Here is a 12,666-nt window from a genome sequence, read left to right on the forward strand (position 1 = left end):
CATCTTCCACCTTAGTATTCCATGGATCAAACTCTGTCCCCTTTAGAGAGGCCTCAGTGACTATCCTAGCTGGCAAAAGCAGTTGTTCTTCCATGTATTTTTTCTTGAAAGAATCCTCCATGTCTCAGATTCTTTTCTCTCTGAGGCACTTGATCAGTGTTGGGCACGCAGCAGAATTCTAGGCTTATTGTTCAGTTGGAGGCTGGGAGACATGGAAGGAAGACTCCCGCCACATCACCCTCCCGGGGGGCTCTCTAAGGGTGATGGTTTGATGCCTTTCTCACTTGATGTGGTCTTGTACACAGTGTGGGGAGGGAACTCTCACATTTTGGGTTTCAGAGGCTTGCGTTCAGAGATAACCTTTGCCTCAGTTAACTTCTAAGTAATGGTAATAATTTCCACTAGTGGTTGGGAGGTTATGTTGTGATTATGTGTGTGAGCAGAGTGCTGGGTAAATATTAGTTAGTACTAGTATCTCTACAGTAAGACATAAATGGATCAGAGAATGACCGGATCTGGGCGTGGCATCCAGATGAACAGGCTCAGAACTGATGCCCCATGCTTTGAGAGGAACCTCACAGGAAAACAGTCAAGCAGCTTTGTAGTTTCCGTATTCTCTTTGCATTGGCTTTTCCACGTTCCTTTCTTCATTTTAATTAGCTCACAAAGGGCTCGCTATCTACCCTTACTTGATAACTAAATACATTTCGCTCTTTTTTTCCTTCTCACATGGGTCACTTATAGCTCTTATTTCCCTAAGAGAGGCTCTCTAGTGTGGAAGGAATGCCTTTTTAAGATTCTGCGGTCCCCCTTCTCTGCTTCCCACGAATCTGCTATGCAGGTTAAAAGGGCAGATTTCTCGCGGGGTGCCTCACACACCTGCCTCCTTCCCAGCTGTCACTGCTCTGGTAAGAATTCCAAATGGAAGGGCCCCGGTGTTGGTGACACCAACTGCTGTGCTGCCGATGATATCTCACTCTGGTCCAGCGTTGACAGGAGAGAGAGGCTGAAGGAGGTGTACCCTCTGGTGGCAGGTGAAAGGGGCCTGCTTCACAGCAGGCATGACTCCAAGTCCAGAAGCATATGCATGGCTTAGGATAGTTTTTCTACATTTGTTCTGTCCAGCTCCAATGATAGGGAAGAATCTGGGAGAAAAGTTCTTGAGTGTACGTTGCTCTGCTCAGCATGTCTAAACACCAACCATTGAGACAGTTGAGTTATGTGTTCATTTCCCTGAATTTTAAGCTACACAGTAGCCTGTTTTGCCAGGACACTGATGTAAAAGAGAAAACAATTAGGAAGAGATCTTTGCATCAAGGTGAAGTTAGTTTCTCCTATCAGACTGAAGAAAATATAAGTATGTTTCCCAGGCATCTCAGCGTTAGGTTGGCACAGCTGTTCTTCCTATCTAGAGCCATCTAAGGCTCAGCGCTTCTCTCCTCTTGTTTTCCATGCTTGTCTGCTTTCCCACTTAAAGATGCTCAAGAGCTGCCCCTCAAGACCATCACTATGCGAGAAGCCCTCTCCATCCCTGCCTGTTCACTGGACCACTCAGTAATATTTCCTAGTGCATTGTTCATTTCCCAATCCCTGTACAGCAGCAGAAAGGGAATCTGGGTGTGGTTCCATCCCAGTACACTTGCTGTATCTCTGTTGTCCCCACAGTCAGTGACAGTGTAGCATGTGGCTTGTGTGTGATGGAGGATTAGCTGGAGGACTGCCTGTGCTCCACCTGTGTGCTTGGTGTCTGTCTCAGGTAATTCCTTTGAGTGGCATTTACTCCATGCTGGGAAGTTATCCACTCTCAACCTTAGGAGCACTTTCTTTTGCATTCTGACTTATGTGGCTTTGTAAAGTCTTTTGAGATCATGCGGCTCTCTGGGGGACTATTACTAGGGTAGTATTTTTTATTGAAAATAGATCCTTCTCTCATACTATATATTCCAACCACAATGTCCCCTCTCTCCACTCCTCCCAGTCCCTCCTGCCTCCCCTCTCCCTAGATCTACACCTACTCTGTTTCCTTTATGAAAAAGAGCAAGTCTCCAAAACAAAGCAAGACACAATAAGCCAAAGTGAAAACCCCATATCAAGGCTGGACAAGGAAACAGAATAGTATTTTTTTAAGTTTTATGTCACCTAATCTCGCCCCTGTCAATTTTATCGTTGGAAAAGTTAGTTTTTCTTTTTACTATAGACAAGCAGAATGAATATCAATGTAAGTAAAAACTAACTCACAGAGACTGATTTACATGAAAATATACGTATTGGCCAGGCATGGTAGCACACACTCAATCCCAAGCCTCAGGTGGCTAAAGTCGATGGATGGAGAATTTAAGACCAGCTTCCACATAAACCTTAAATAATAAATATTAAATCTAGGGTCAATGTACAGTAGTTACATGCTATACCGTGGCCTTAGTATTCCACTTTAAAACACACTTACCTTGAAAAACTGTGTACATAGTAACTGCAATCTTTTAGGACTGACGTCACAAAATACCAGACACGGTAGAACAGTAAATAAAGAAAAGAGATCTATTTTTTCTCACAGTTCTGGTGGCATTAAGGTACAAACGACACAGCTGCTGTCCTAGTAAGGGCCCCTGGTCTGCATCACAGCACAGCCATGTATGCAATCAAGAAGGCAAAAGAGTGAGAAAGAGCCACGTTCCCTCCTACGACAACAAGCTCCTTCAGGAACTAGCTCAAGCTCTGGTACCCTACCCCATCCATAAGACTGGAAGTAATCCACTAGTAGCAGCAGAGCCCATGCCCATGAGCTCATGAGAACAGACCTAACTGCCTTCTCCTAGGCATGGCTCTAATAGTCACTACACTTGGAAGCCACCACATTGGTACCAAGTTTCTAACACATATATTCCTGGAGAACAAACAAAATACAAACTGCAGCAATTCACTATAAGGTTCCATTTCAAGCAGTTCAGTATACTAACTATAATAAATGACCCTTCAGTCATCTTTCAAGGGTATGAATAACATTCTTTTCTATGCTCTTGAGCTGACAAAAAGGATTCATCAAGAGTACACAACTATTGTAAACATTTATGTACCGAGTCTGGGGGCTTACGACTTCATAAAACAAACATTAAAGCATGAGAGACCACATAGGCCTAGAAGCAGTAATAATAGGTGACTCCAACACATCGAAATAGATCCTTCATATCAAAAATCAGCAAAGAGCAGGGTAGTGGTTGTGCATTCCTTTAATCCCAGCACTCAGGAGGCAGAGGCAGAGGCAGGCAGATCAAGGCCAGCCTGATCTATAAGAGCTAATTCCAGGACAGGCTCCAAAGCTACAGAGAAACCCTGCTTCAAAAAACAAAAAAAAACAAAAAAAAAAAATTAGCAAAGAATCCCAGACCCAAATAATATAGTATATCAATTGGCCTTACCAGACATCTTTAGATCACATAGCCAAACAAGGAGACAATACATATTCTTCTTAGGGGCAAATGGAACTTCCCTAAAACTGAGCCTGTTGTAAACCACAAATGAACTTTAATGGTACAAATAATAATAATAGTGATAATTCCATGTGCCTTTCAGACCATGGTGGACTAAAACACCAACAATGAACTTGCTGACAAAGAAGTCATGAAAAATATCTCACCTGTAATTGTCAGTCACAAACTATAGATAAAATAACTAGAAATAAACCTAACCAACAGGATGAAGGATTCCTACAATGAAAATTTTAAGACACTGACGAGATTGAAGAAGACAATAGACAATGGAAAGACTGTCCATACATCTGGACTGGCAAAAATCATAGTAAAAATGACGGTTCTACTAGGGTAACCTAGATTCAGTGTAACCCAAAAGCATTCTTTAGATCAAGGGGAAAAAAGACAATTCTAAAATTCATGTGGAAACAAATAGACCAGAGAAAGACAAAGCTATGTAAGTAGAAAGAATAAAGCCAGAAGCAGCTTTATTCTCTCACCTAAAACTATATTACAGAGCTATGGTGGTAGAGACAGTATGGTGGGCACAAAAACAGACATGCACTCCAGCAGATCATAGCAGAAAACACAGAGGTGAATCCACACAGCCCACAAAGTAAAAGTGCAGCAGAAAGGCCGACAGACAATGAAATTCTTTTTTGTTTGACACAGCAGAGTAGTGAAACGTGACAGTCCCTGGCACTGCTCTTTGGTCAGGAAAGTAAGAAACAGCCGGCTCCATTAAGAAAATGGAGGAGGGCCTGAATAGATTCATTCAGAAATAGAAGGCCATGCAGAATGCAGGCTCACTTGCTGTGTGACCCATAGACGATGGATTTGCCTACAGAGAGTTTGTACAGTGACTGGTTCTGACAGTCTTCCACTGCCTAATGCTTGGCACCAAGAATTCTCTTTTGTTCATTTTCCTCATTTATATCAGTTGTGTGACAATTGAAGCATAGAGCTTCACTTGGAAGTCGTCTGAAAATGTACATTTGGAGTGGGCCAGAGGCATATATAATCTCCAAGACTTGCACGAGATCAAGCCAGGTAAAAATTCCAGTGATAATCAGATGGACAGACAGGCAGGCAGACAGACAGACAAACAGATAGGAGGACCGAGAATCCAACAGTTGCACAGTCCACGAGCCTGGATATCTCAGCAGTCCCAGCGGGTGCTGACGTCCTGGGTGATTCCTGGAGAGTCACTAGTCTTCAAGCTCTACGCTGGAATCCTGAAGAGGTAGGTTCTAATACACATGAAGGAAATCCTCAGCAAGGGGTGAATGGGCAGAATCAACCTATCTGTAAGAGTGAGGACAAGAAACAAAAAGAAGAAACAGCAGTTTCCTCTCCTGTTTCCTCTCCAGAAAGCATGGCCCAGATTTAGGGTGGGTCTTTCCGATTCAAATAATTCAATTAAGAACGTCTCTCACAGGAGTGCCCCAGCGGCTTGAGTTTTAGCTCATTCCAGTTGGAGTCGACACCACCCCTCCCTAGCTGAGGAAGGGTAGGAAGGAAGAGTGATCTTTCTGTGCAGTGTGGCCACTGGTGGGTCACACATGCCCCAGTGGATAACCCTGCAGCCATGAACACATGAGCCGCATTGATTAGACTCCTTGGTGGGTTATTAAAACTAAAAGGTCCAAAGCTAAAAGGGAGAGATACTAAGGATCCTGGAGTGTTGGAGGGAGATGAGACGGAAATGTTCAAAGAATAAAAATAATTAATTATTTAAAACATACTGTACAAATCCCTCCTTTTTTGCTGGTGTCATCATAGGACATAATTAAGTTGATTTCAATAGGATGATCTCCTTCCCAGTTCAGCCTCAGTGAAATATTCTTCAAGGTTCGATGAAACCCATCTTAAGCATCTTAAAACCTGGAGATGCTAGTGCTGTGACCATCCCCTCATGGTTCACACAAAAGCCAATGCTGACTGCTATCTGTTGTTTTACATTTTCAAATACAAAAGTATATGTGCTAAAATTATGCCGTGAAATATCTATATGAAATATACATGTGTGTGTGTGTGTGTGTGTGTGTGTGTGTGTATGCTCTTAGAAATTGCCTAGAAGCAGTAAGGAAAGTTAGCATGGGACCTGCATTCAAAGCAATGTAGTTCTCACTTCTCAAAGACTAAGCACAGGCTGCCTCCTCCTGAAGTGCAGTGAGCATTCTCTGAGGCACCTCAGGACTGCCGTCCACTCCCTAGCTCTAGAAAGACCCCTCTCCTGCCTTTGGCTTGAGTGGCATGACCTTGGTTGCTCAGAGGCCCCGTGTCTTCCTTGAGCCTCGGGCTCCGGAATGGGCAGCCCTGGCTCCTGCTCATCACCTCCTCGCCTGGCAGTCTCTTGGCATAGCTATCACATTCTGTTTCAATTGCTTACTGCAGTGCACATAGGTCCCCGCATCTGTCCTGCACTGAACACCAGGCACGTGTGGCCAGTCTCTGACTCCACATGGTCAGGTGCTTCTGGGGCATCTTTAAAACCAAGGCTGTTGTGTCTTCGACTCCCCTGACTCCTGCACAAGCCCATTACCAATCACGGTGAATCGTGAAACAATTTTTTATTAAATCAGAAAATGCATTTTCTCACAAGAAGATGAATGTGATTCAAAACAATATATGAACAGAGCAGAAGGAATCTAAGAAGAAGCACATAAATATTACTGGGCAAGTAAGCATTCTGTGAATTTGTAATATAAAAGACACTGAAGCAATTTGGCCCTACTGAATAAGTGCGGGCACTTCTCCAGCTACAGATAGCCTTTGACTGGCTCCCTTCAATATCACAGCCTTACACAAAAGCTGGAAGGCTGAGAAAGTAAGTAACACATGGAAACAAGGCTGTCATACATAGTAAGATATAACAAGTTAGTTACCTATAAAAACATTAAATGAATTTGACTATGTACAGATGTATTTGCAAGACCACAGAGACACTTTTCTCTGAATTATTCAGACACATTCCGAGTAGGACCCTGCATGTTTTGAGATTGGATGGGAGGAAGAGGAAGAAATCAGAGGGGGACAGAGGTGGGGAGGAGGAGGAGAGGAGCAGAACCCACTCCTATCAAGCCAGCATATCTCACTATCAGCTGCTTGATGTCCCATCACCAATCACTTTCCCTTCCTAAAGCATTTCCCTGCAGCCCAGCATCTTGCGAACTGGTGCAGTCCATGAGGACACAGTAGCAGCACTGAAAGAACATTCCTGTTAACCAGAGCTCTTGAACCTCGTACAGCGCAGAACATGAAATTATTTCACATTGTAAAGTTTATAAGGAACAGGCATTGATAAAACATTAATCAAACACAGCACCAAGCACTTGGAGCAGGGACTTAGCCTCCATCGGGGAGTTTGAAATTGTCCCCAGAGGACTAAGGACAAATTCCTTCACTGGAGATACTGAACATGGGTTGCGAGGAGAACTAGAGTGAGAGAACCCTAGATAGAAAAATCCCACACTAGTGAATATGAAACAGATGCCTGATCGCTCTATTTTTAATATGCGTGACTGTTATTTTCTGATTCATCAAGGACTAGATTTGGTGTCCTGTACTATCTCATGACAGACAACATAAAAACCAGCAGCACTTAATTGCAGTCCCACGGAGTTATAGATACAAAACAGAGCATTCGAAGGCCAAGCCGCCGATTCCAAATGATTGCTTTTTGCATTGGCACAAGCAGAGGGCTCTCGGGGAAGTCCTTTAGAAAGCGATCCTGCTCCCAGGCTGCCCACAACCCACCAGGGACTGTGAGTAGCAAGAGCTGCAGCTGATTTTAATCTCCACGGTGATGCGGAGGGAGAGATGCAGTATCTAAAGTAACTTGCGGCTGAACAACAAGGGACCTTAAAGATTAAAGTTAACACTTTCGATTGCACCGAAGACTGAGTAGGCTGACCCTCGGGGTCCAGGTGTAATATCCTCCATATGGTCTATAGCTGTGAAAGCAGACTAGACCTCCGCACTACGGACAATAAAATCCAAACTCACTGTATTCTATTTTTCTATTTAGGAGACTAGAAGCACAGGTGGCATGGCAGAAACACAACCTCAGCAATGAAAATTGCCCGTGGGTGCAGGATGCCAACTAGAGAAATCTGTAGGTCTCAAGATCGTAACCAAAGGTCCGCTGAATGGACGTCTAATACCTGGAATCTTGGCTCAGAGGTGGCTCACTGCATGGCTCCTAACGTTACCTCTCACAGCAGAAACACTGCTGTGCCATCAGCTGGCTTGACCATGTCAAGGGTAAGAAGGAGCATGTTTGAGTGCACATATGAGCGGAAGTTAACTGAACACTCTAAGATCAAAGCATGAGATAGAACAAAAAATAATTTTCTCTGCAAGCCCAGTACCCTAAAGAAACAGCCCAGTCCCAAAGTAGGCTGTCCTTGAATTAAACATATTAAATGTAAAATATTACTGGAAATACTAAATCAAACAAGCCAAGGGCACCCCTGCTAAGGTGAGAGAAAATTCTCCAAATAGTATAGTTCTGTGTTAGCCGCTGCCATATGGGAAACCTTATGTAGTAAAGTATATGCTTGAAATTTTCAACTTACGTTTAGTGGGGGAAACAATTTATTATACCAATTCATAAATGTATGACAGATGGGAATGCTTTTTTGTTTCAGCTCTTGGCAAAGCCTCCTATTGGTTGAATAGTCTTTGGTTCTTAAACCGTGACCATCATCATTCACACCTATTTCTGAAATTAAACAGACCAATACCATGATGAGATCTCCTATAAATTTGGTTACCATAGAATGTCTCCAATTCTACACCATAAATTATTCAAAATACCACTCTCCCTAGAATAATGAATGGGACCAAGACTGACCAAAAGGCACTTGGGAAAAAAAAGCCTTTGAGATTCTTTAAATCAATTTTGGAAAACCTTCCATATTCAAGTTTATTCTGGTAGCACCTTTACCAAGGAAACCATAAAAGATACCACTAGAAGTACATTCCTTCATTCTGAAGTATGTACTTGGGTCTTTTAAAAGCTCAGTTTCTCTAGAATATTAGTAAAATTATAATTTATGCATATAGATAGCTAAGCAATGAATTTGTTTATATTCTGAAAAAAATCAAGAAGTATCCTGGATGTATGCGATCAAAAACTGTCCTAATGTATGTGACATAGTGTTGACAAGTTTGTTGCCCGGTGGTGGTGCATGCCTTTAATCCCAGCACTCGGGAGGCAGAGGCAGGCGGATCTCTGTGAGTTCGAGACCAGCCTGGTCTACAAGAGCTAGTTCCAGGACAGGCTCCAAAACCACAGAGAAACCCTGTCTCGAAAAACAAAAAATAAAATAAAATAAGAAATTTATCAACTAAAAAAATACGCCAAAGGATGTCCTGTCTCACAGTGGGGATGGGACCAGGACTGGAGGAGAAACACTAGATTTTTCTGCCTGTCATGGTAGCTATTTCAAAGTATTACCCACGTCTATTTGAAAGTAGCAAGGTTGCATCCTCAGACTGCCTCAAAAAAGCTATGACTGATAGACTCTTAATAAAAACATCAGGATGGTGGCATGGTTAGTTTTCAATGTGAGCTTGTCAGAACCTAAATTTGATGTGGGATTCCCCTTCGTATGCTGTGAATAACATTGGTTAATAAAGAAACTATCTTGAGCCCGTGATAAGGTAGAGTAGAGCTAGGAGGGAAAAACTAAACTGAATGCTGGAAGAAAGGAGGCCTTGATTTGTGAGAGAGCAGAAAAGGCTAGCTGAGTGTGAAACAACAAGCCAACCAAGACCAACACATTTGCCTGTCTCTCTGTTCTAGACCGTAGACATGATGCTTAAATTTCCAACTCTGATTTCCCCTCAGTAACCAACTGTGACCTGGAACTGAAAGCTGAAATTCTCCCTTCGATCCCCCTAGGTTGCTTTAGGTCAGGGCATTCTCCCACAGGCACAGAAATGGAAGCACAGCTAATGAAGAGGCCAGCAACAGCCCAGTGGCTGCAGCCCACCCAGTGTTTTCCAAGCTTAAAGAGAAGTCATTGCCCACCTACTTAATAGTCAAAAAAACTTTTTTGGTGAAGAAAAGGTTGGGAGAGACCTCTGTACCACGGCGATGACTCAAACTGCCAAGGACATCAATGTGACAATATCTAGGCATATGGGGGAAGGGTTTCAACAACACACAGGAAGTGGTTTTAAGGATCAAGCCCATATTCAAAAATATGTAATTTTACTGTACCCTGTTAGTGAGAACTAAGTCACCTTTTTATATCCTTATCATAAAGGAAGTTAGAAAGTCAGACTCTTACAGGGGGAATAAAAAAAAGGAGATGCTTTATGAGAAACAGATTTATGCCAATAAATATTACAAGCACTTCGTTGCTGATAAAATTAGCATCGGAGCTAGAGAGATGGCTCAGCCGGTAAGAGCATTTGCTGTACTTGCTAAAGGACAGGTGTTGGCGCTCTACATGGTGGGTCACAGTCATTTTCCACTGAAGTTCCAGGGGATCCGAAGCCCCTCCGACCTCTGTGGGCACCAGGGACAAATGTGGTGCACAGAACATTATTCAGGAAAAGCACTCACATGCCCAAAACATTTTTTTTTCTAAAACTAGGTGGTATAGTTATTGTTTGTTAAAAAAAAAATTACTGATTGTTTATTTGCAAGTCAAAAATAACACTTTTTCTAAGCCTCCTTTTCCATTTTTCTTTTTCTGTTTCTCATTCTTATGTCGAACCGATGTGGCAAACTGTCAGCTAATGACCTGCCTGCACTGTGGTGAGTGCAGAGCTTGACCTTGTCGTGTTCTCTCACATCCAAGAAGAGATGGAATTCGCGACAAAACATGACACATAAACAGTGGTTACTTTTTAAATGGAACATGAGCTTAAATGGCCAATAAATATTTTATTACGTCACTCATAAAATCAAAGTTCTCCAAACAGTTTAGACTCTGAGAAATATGACCAGAATTCAGATTGATGTCATCAATCTGTAAGATAACCTTTAAGCAAGAATACAAAATCCGTTTTCATCCTGCATGACTGAGAAAATATTGGAGAAATATGCTCTGAGATGAAGGAGTGATAGCCTCAGTAGTTGTCATGGAGACCATCAGGAGAACCCTTCTCCAGCAAATTCCTCTGACATGGCGATGCATCAGCCATTTTATTCTTGTGAGAAAAAGAAAAGGCTTCCAGATACAGGGTGTGTGAGTGTTGTGGGAGTCGGTATGCATCCCCCAGGAAATAAAATACACATGTTGTAAGTAGTAATGATTTTTTAATTGTGAAAGATTGTTTTGAAAAGTGCCTTTTATTCCTCATCAGTATCCAAAATGGGGGGATAGGGTGGGAGAAAATACTTTCCTCAACTGGTCCAAGTTATGAATCAAAGTTAGAGAAGCACTATCAAAAACCTGCTGAAGTAGGACAACAGTGATTGGAAAGCACCGCTGACGGAGTCAGCTTCCTCTTTTGGAGACAAGAGAAATGCTTGAGATAAGCATCCTATAGGAAGGAAGGATTTATTTTGCCACATGGTGTCAGAGATGTTACTTGGGCCACTTGGGGACTGTGACAAGGCAGAAGAATACAGTGGCTGCATGCAGGAGGTGGAACACTGCCTCTAGCCTGGTGGCCAGGAAGCAAAGACAGACAGAAAGAGGAACAGGCCTCAGTAAGGCACACTCAAAGTCTCCACTTCCACCCACTAGACCCCACCTCCTAACTTCTTCCCACTTCTCAGAAGCGCCACCATCTGGAGACCACGGCCTTAAGCACACAGGCTTTGGGAGCCTTTCAAAGTCTGCAAGGATACAAAGCAATCCCTCCGTGACCCAAGCCCTCGCGATTTCTTCCTCCACAACAGTGATTATAAGGTCAGAAGACTTTATCAACACGGAAAACAGCAATCATGCAGGATGTGCCGGACAGAGTGTGGCTGCAGGCCATAAGCAGGACAGGCCACCCTTGTCTGTGTGAGATAATAAAACCCTCTAGGCACCAGGAGGGGCTTGGTGACAGCTAAGCACTGCTCAGCAATGTGCTTTATATACATGGGAAAGACAGTAAAATACCTTTGGTTGAGATCTTCTTTGGGTGCCCTCATCTGCCCCAAGGAAGCCTAAAAAAGTAATAACTAAGTAGGGCTGAGTTAGCACCGTAGGTGAAGTGTTTGTCATGCAAGCATGAGGACCTGAGTTCGATCCCCAAATGCCAAGTTAAAAAGCCAGGTGTGAGGATATGTGCTCTAATCCCAGCCCTGGGGAGATGGAGTTGGGTGGATTGAATCCCTTGGGCTCACTGCCAGCCAGCCTAACCTATTCAGCAAGCATCAGACTAGGGAAAGAGAACCTGTCTCAATAAACAACATAGATGGTGCCAAAGAAACACACCTGAGGTAGGGCTCGGCCTCCACATGCAACTGCATCCACATTCATGTGTACCTAGCTGCACACACATGAACAGGTACACACTTAGAAATGAAGTTACATCAGGGGTCAGAGATGGCCCGGCAGACAAATGCTTTTGTTTCCTCTTCCAGAGGCCCTAGGTTCAATGCCCAGCACAAATCAACATCAGTTGTTATGGTCACCATCATTCTGAGGTCTCAGTCTAATCAGGGTACCTTAGATGAATGCGGGTTAGGAATGGGGGCTCTGCTTGCCAATGTGACACCCCTTTAAGAAACTGGGAGCTGTTTAGGCAGAGCAGATAGAGAGGTACCCAGAAAGAGGTGAAGCAGAGGGGAGTGATTCAGCACCCAGAGAGAAGGTGTCCAGGAGATTAGAGGTTTAAAACCACCTGGGGTGCCTGGCCTGTGGCTCTCCATACTAGATTGACAGGACCAGAGGAATCCTGGTGGACTAAGCCTGGATGAGTAATTCGGAGTTTCAACACATTGTTTATTCGAACCGGACTCAGCTCCCAAGAGAAGCAGAGAGAAGAAGTGGCTCAAAGAAATTAGGAGGACCCTCGTCACGTTGGAAATCATCAGATTTACCCAGGAATTCCTGAAGTTTGGTACTTAGCGTCCACGCACTTGGGAAACTCCGCTGCTATGGAAACAGAAGCGGAAGCGGTTGACCAGAGAGTCAGGAACCAGACTGGGGGAAGGGAGCCAGATCCGTTCAGGAGCTGGGCGTGGTCTCGGTTACCACGGCAACAGGGACGCTCAGGCCGGGCGTGAGCCCAATTTTGC

This window comes from Chionomys nivalis, chromosome 18, assembly GCF_950005125.1.
Source record: "Chionomys nivalis chromosome 18, mChiNiv1.1, whole genome shotgun sequence".
Classification (NCBI taxonomy): domain Eukaryota; kingdom Metazoa; phylum Chordata; class Mammalia; order Rodentia; family Cricetidae; genus Chionomys; species Chionomys nivalis.